We start from the raw sequence: 7,500 nt of genomic DNA, 5'->3' as shown, positions 1-7,500 counted from the left end.
TGGGCATTTGCCGAATTATCTAAATGAACACTTAATTTTGAATAATGAGCGGCACTCCCGCAACGATAGATACTCAAGCATTAATGCTGTTTGTCCTAAATATATAAGAGAAACAGAGGGTGGACGCTCTTTCGGCAACAAGCCTGTGGAATAGTATACCAATTGAAATTAGGAAACTAGGTTCTGTAGCATGTTTTAAAAAGAACATGTTTGCCAAGATTTTAAACGAAAAACGGCAATGTTTGAATCATTTCATCATTTGATCGAATCTTGTATTATTTTAAATGTTTATATACTTTAGCTTACAATATTTGTTAGACTGTAAATAGTTGTGTATTTTATGAGGGCCACAAGTTTATTAGCCTTTGGCTCTATTAAGTGCTACCCTTTTTAAATAAAGGCTTTACTTACTTACTTACTTATTATTATTAAGCTACACAGAACGGAAAGAAGTCGAAACAAGGATGTGAGATCCAGGAATCGAACTCAGAACCAGTCTTGCACCAAGGCCGCGCACTAACCGACTGTACCATCCTCGCTTTTTCGTTGAGAATTGTTTTCGTCAAATTATTTTCTCAGGTTTATCGGGATTCCCATACAAATCCTTACATTTTTGTTGGCTTTCTGTAGTGTATTGATTAGCAGTAATACTACTGCAACGAGGACATGTATCATGATCACCTTATGTGAAACTACTGCATGCTATTCCATGATGTGAAAGTACTGTTAGCAAGTAGAAGTAGAATAATCTTTGTGTTACAATATAAGATAATCGTTCAGTGAATAAAGGACATTACATAAAAGCAATGCAAGAGTGTGCTTCTCTTCGCTTATGACTACACCACACATTGGCGACGAGGACGAACTCGTAACTGCAGATCCGCCAAACCCGGCAGAAAATCCACAACCGCCAGACCTGGCAGAAAATCTAGTACAGCCAGAACCGGCAGAAATTCCACGAGTAATGGACGGTCGTTGCCCACACCCACCGCATTCAACATCGATGTAGCAGATCTGTACAGCGAATGGAAACACTGGGTGTGCGCGTTTGAAATTTATGCCATTGCCTCTGATCTAAGAAAGAAGGAAGATGCGATTCCGAGAGCTACGATGCTGCACTGCCTTGGCCCCGCAATACAACGCATCTTCAATACGCTCCCTAGAGAACACAAGTCCCTCGAAGAGGTGGAAACTGCCCTCAGTGGATACTTTGCACCAAAACGGAGCGCTACAAGTTCAGGTCAAGAGCGCAAAAGGCAGACGAGTCGATAGACACGTACCTGACGAACCTCAGGAAGCTGGCAAAATCATGCGATTTCGGCACTCTAGAGGAAGAGATGATCCGGGACCAAATCGTCGAGAGATGTTCCTCCCCTACCTTAAAGCAGAAACTCCTCCAACAAGACGACCTGGATCTCGCAAAGACGATCAAAATCGTGCGAAGTTCCGTACAAGACCTGTCAGTCGACACTTAAGACGCATTCCCGTCCCAAGTCAAATTGAGGCAGTAAATAATGAACTTGACAGGATGTTAAAACAAGATATCATTGAAGAGGTCACTGAAGCTAGTCCTTGGGTTTCAAATTTAGTAATTGTTCCCAAGAGTATCTTGCGATCGCCACTACCGCACACCAGTGGCTCAGTTGGTTGAGCATCGGGTTGCTATGCGGGAGGTCGTGAGTTCAACTCCGGCCGGACCATCACTCAGGGTCTTTAAATAACTGAGGAGAAAGTGTTGCCTTTGTAATGACATCTGCAAATGGCTACACTTTCAAGTCTTCTCGGACAAGGACCGTTGAATAAAACTCTGTTCAATCTCAGCTGTGTGGAACATGTCAGTGTTTCGCTCAGCTTTGTCATTGGGTTGCCAGTATGACAATTCCAGTAGGAAATTTATTTTTTTCCGTGTCAGTAAAAGTGTTGCCCGTCAGTCCCCTGCTAAGTGGTGTCTTTGTGCATGGAGTCTTCTGAGCGAATTTTCTTAGGATTGACAGGGTAGTGGATATGCGTAGCTTTCTCTGGTGGACACGATAGAATATTTAACAAGAGGCTCTAAGTAGCCTATACTCATGCGCTGCCAGGTTATTTGTACTTTTGTTGACAGTTTATAATATAATAATAATAATAATAATAATAATAATAATTTTAACAATAATAACTTTATTGTACACCACAAAAAAGGTATATAGGTGTTACAAGAATCTATTTGAGAGAAGTTGCTCTTTATCGTGTGAGTTCATTGACCTATACTTTTCATCTTTATTTGCAAGAGTCTGTTTTTTTCGATGGGTCCATAGACCTGTACTTTTCAAAACGATTTGAAGGAGGTTCTTATTTTTTCTCTGGGTCCATTGGGCTTTAAATTTCTCTCCTCTGTCTTCCAGTTTGCTGCAATTTCTGGATTAGATTTATGCTTTCTTATTATTGTTTCCTTTCTATATTTGATAATTGACATAAACATCTAAGAAATGCAATCTCATAGTTTGTTTCGAAACAATTAAATTTACTTTGAATAATAGAACAAAAGAGATCAAGAACAGAATCTACATTTGAAAATACTTTTGTTACATGGTTCAGAACCATTGTATACAAAAACGTGGTAACGTGGAATTATAACTTGGCTAAATATCTTTGTAATCTTTTATCGCCGCACATTCCAACTGAACATTGTGCTACTGACACTTTCACTTTTGTACAGGAAATCCAATCTTTATCCATGTTTGGTAAGTTTATGGTCTCTTTTGAGGTAGAAAGTCTCTTTACCAACATACCCCTTGAGGAGTACATTGACCTTTATAGCAGTCAATTACATTTCCAAGGGCAATCCTGACCTTAAGTTAAGTGAACCTGAACTTAGAAGCCTTTTTACTATAGCTACCACCCAGACTCATTTCTTATTTAATGGCTCTTTCTATGACCAAATTGATGGCGTAGCCATGGGGTCTCCTCTTGCCCCCGTTCTAGCCAATCTTTTTATGGGGCATCTTGAAAAACTATGGTTAGAACATTTTCAAGGCTCTGAAATGTTATTTTACCGCCGATATGTTGACGACCCTTTTGTTTATTTCACTCGGAACATGATGCCATTATATTGTTCGATTAGATCAACTCTAGACACCCAAACATTAGGTTCACTATGGAAAAAGAAGCTCATCACAAATTACCCTTGTTAGATGTTTTAGTTGATAATAATGATCTCATTTGTTTTCTAACTAGAGTTTACCGTAAGAAAACCTTTACTGGGTTATTAACTAGTTATTTCACTCTCACCAATTGGGTCTCATCGGGACTCTTATTGATAGGGCCTATAAGATTAAAAACACCTGGTTGGGGCTACACGAGGACATAACTAAGCTTATGGAAATCCTAAAAAGAATCTTTTCCCTGCCCTTTAATTGAAAGGGTTGTAAACCGTTACATTACTGGGACCCTAAGTAATCCTTGTCCCCAAGTTCCCTTCCGACTTCGCCTATATTTTATTTTAAGCTACCTAACATAGGCCACTTTTCTGTCGTAACTCAGAAAAAGATCCGTCACTTTATCAAGCGCTACTGCAATGATTTGGACATCAAACTAGTTTTTTCTCTCCTTTAAGATAGGCAACTTGCTTGGTGTGAAAGACCCTATCGCTGGCGGGCTTCGTTCACGTGTGGGTTTTATAAGCTTGTATGTGCGGCTGTAATGCCTGTTATGTCGGGCGAAACAACCCGGCATTTTTCCCACACGCGTGGCCTGTGAGCACTTAGTGATCGTGCCTCTCCACATTTTCAAACACCTAACCAGAATTCCGGAACAGATTGTCGCGCCCTGCTTCAGGGTAATGTTGTTTTCCATATTTTAGATTACTTTTCAACTCAAGATGAAATAGAAGCTTTTCATATTCAAAGAGAGGTACAACACGCGGACACTTGGAATAAAAAATTTTCCTTTCCTTGTGCTTGCGCTTATGTTTTTCGGTTCGCTTGCGTCGTCTTCAGTGGTGAAAACAGAAAACCGACATAAGGTCACAACGAATATTTGGCTCGCGTACTGGCGCAGGTTAAAGCACTCCTTCCCAAGATTCAATACCCCGCGTCTGAGCAAATTGAACAAAATGGCGGTTGCGCCGTGGTTGATTTTGTTAGATGCTTATAAGTCGACGTTTCGTTATTTCACTAGCATAAGCAGACCTTACTGCTTGGCTGCATTTTGCGTCACTAGTGTCGCACAAAACCCAGGCTTAATTTATTCAATGAATCCCCACCCTATGTACTGTTGTTTCTTGCGATCAGGCGGTTTTTACTAATTTCCAAAAGTCCGTGCACCCCACATTAGAAAATGGCTGGCAGAATGGACAATTTGGTTGATGATTCCTTATGGTTCACTGATCTGTGGTCATAATTTCAGAGTCCAATTATTGTTTAAAGCTGCTTAGATTGTGGACAATGACGGCGAGTTCCAAGTAACCGTTTTGTTACTATTGATACAATTTGCAGATCAGCTTCTTCACTTTAGAAGAAACCAAGGTCATTCATCGATTCAGACAGCACCAAAAAACAAAGGACAAAGACCGCTCCTATCCTTTAGCCAGTGATAGGACCAAAGTCTGCAGTTTCTAATATCGGGTGTCTCATTCGCCTTAATGTAAGCGTCACTTGGACCACAAATCGTGAGGAAGCCGCGACAGAACGACAACCGATCGGTCACGTGTTTGTAGGAAAGAATCTGAAAGGAATCTTGCCTTTTCTCCGTCAACAGTCATACCACACAGTCGCTCCCATCTTTTGCACCCAGAGGCGATTTCGACGGGAGGGGGCACGTGTCCGTATATTTTCTTACTTACTATTGCGCCTTCGCTGTTTGTACACGTTGTACTTGCAGTAAACCTTCAACACCCACACACTAACACACGACCATTTAAGCAATCCTGTGGGTTATTCCAGGCTAGATCTTCCAGCAGACGGGGTTCACCAATTATCCAGCCCATAAAAAGACTGGTGCATTTTTGTTGAATACTCTTCACACTTCTACTTGCTATCAGCATCTGGAACGCAAGAACTTTTTTGCCTGCAAACAAAGCGGCCTTTTTCGGAGATGATATTGATTACTCCTTGTCACCAAAGACCGATTCCAAGCTTTCCCGTCTCCATTGTAAATCAAGACACACAGCAGAGAGAATTTTTCTGAACAGGTGATCATGGTATCTTGGGGTTGAAGGTGTTTACTGAGAGGAAGGAACAGTCCTGATGTTGATGTAAACCGTACGTGACTAAGGAATCGGAATGAATTTGACGCCTTGGACCTGGGGGTCTTTGTAAACTTTTTCCTGAGGTTTCCGAATCGGTCGTAGTGGCAGCTAGTACATTATCCTCTCTGTTTAATATCACTATTATCATCATTTAGAGAATATTGTAATATCCCAGAGAGGTCGCCGCAAAAATGAAGATAATTGGGACAATGACGGTGGTTCCCGTCACCAGCTGTCAAAGATATGAACACGTTTGTTTTGTCCGGCATATACTTAGAACGACTGCACATATCTCCGGTGTTTTCTGCTAGACTGTAAACACTGCAAAGCGGCTGAAAAGTTATGGTACTTTAATTTGTGATCCATCGATATGTTTGATAATGTTTTCCTTGCTGTAGCTTTCATCAAGATCAACAAAAGCCCTGTTTCCCACCATCAATGTCTCCTTTGCATGCTTAGAGTGTACCATACCACAGAGAGATTTTCGGTTGGCTCTCCTTTCTGTGAGGAAAAAAAGACAACTTTTTTCGTAAAAATCGCAAGTCGAATATTTCGAAAACATTTACGTAGCTTGCGTGTAAGGAATTTACGAGAAATGCCAGTTCCACTATTAGCTAGCTCCTCGCAAATTGGTTCCACGGTTGTTTCAAACTGCGGGCTTTTTTGTCTGCTTTTTTTCCTGTTTTTCAATACTTACAGAAAACGCACCAAGTTGTGGGAAGTACTTCCCAAGTAATTATTCAACAGTTCTTTTTGTTTTCCGAAAGACAGTGTCAGATGTAAGTATTAGGAAGATGATCATACAAGGATATTGCACTTCAACTTGTTAGCTAGTGCAATTTATTCGCACTCGTAACGAACCAGAAACTTGAGTATTAAATGAACTTAGCACGCCGCACCTTGTTACGATTTCCATTGTGTTGAGACTTTCAGACTTGTTGTTTAGTTTGATGTGCATTACGACTCGACAAAATTAGCTGTGTTATTTTTTACATGCTATCCAGGACATGCATTTGACCATTTGCTTTTTGTAATATCCGCACCCCATATTCTCATTCAAGTCTTTATTTTCGGAAAGCTTCTCTGTTCTTATGCAGATTCTGACGTTTCTTTCATCTGGTTTGACTGGGCCACTCTTATTTCGAACCGTCGTGTTGCACGATTAGGAGCGCTGATTATGTGTAGTATAAAGCCATGATACCCAAGCAGGTGGGAAATATAGACGAGAGTTAACTAGACTAAATACTGAGGCTAGATTCCCATACCATCGGACTACTGCCATTTTTTATACGTCATCTCTTCTCAACCATTCTTATGACATAGCACTATGTTAATGAGCCACAGTTATGGCAGACAACGTCACGAGTCCAAAACATTCCGTATCACAATAAGAAGAACTCGGCAGATATTACCGCCACCGCAACTTAATCAGTTCCACAACAGTTACAACAATCGTTGAAATTTTGGAATGGGTCACATACTCTTAATTTTTAAAATGAAATGACTAGTGGTGATTATCAGGAACCGGGCATTCGCTTGTTATATATCACAAAGATCTGACGACAAGGAATTGGACGCCAAACAATTCCGTTAGATAGTAGTGCTTCTTCCAGTGTACCGTCAGCAACTCGGCCCACGATAATTCTAAGATGGTCGTCTTTGTTTGTGTTTCAGCTGCAACTGACGCAAGAGCCCAGCCTCGTGCATTTGCCAATAACATTTGTGGACTTCCATGCAACTTAATTTGTTACCCTGTTCTAAAATGTCAAACTGATACGCTGAATAGTCAAAGAGACAGGCACAACATATAATACCACTGGGTCTTTCTCTTTCTTAATTTAATACGAGAGATCGCGCGACACGACAGCACGCCACTTTCGAAGTGTTGACTATTTTATGGAAAAGATATAAATGCAATGTTAGATTATCTGTTACTTTTTCATTTGAGGAACGTGTCCCATACTTACTGTTGTGTCAGTACAAACGTTGAAACAGAAAATAGATAACATTGGTGTTCATGACGTTCAAGGAAAAAAATGCGTGACAGCCTCGCGTTCTAACATATAATGAACGCGGTTTATGGCAATAATATAAATTGATTAAAAATTGATGGAGGATATTCAGTGATGAATATACGTTTTCATGAATAGTGAGCTTTATTGAGAGTAGGACCTATGAAAAATCGCGGCAAACCGGGAAGTATCACCACCTTGAGATTGTGTGTGACTTTTTTTTATGTGCCCTGAGAGGATAATAATATTGAAAACAAAAAT

Source organism: Montipora capricornis, chromosome 1, assembly GCF_036669925.1.
Source record: "Montipora capricornis isolate CH-2021 chromosome 1, ASM3666992v2, whole genome shotgun sequence".
Taxonomy (NCBI): domain Eukaryota; kingdom Metazoa; phylum Cnidaria; class Anthozoa; order Scleractinia; family Acroporidae; genus Montipora; species Montipora capricornis.
This window is presented reverse-complemented; position numbering follows the sequence as displayed.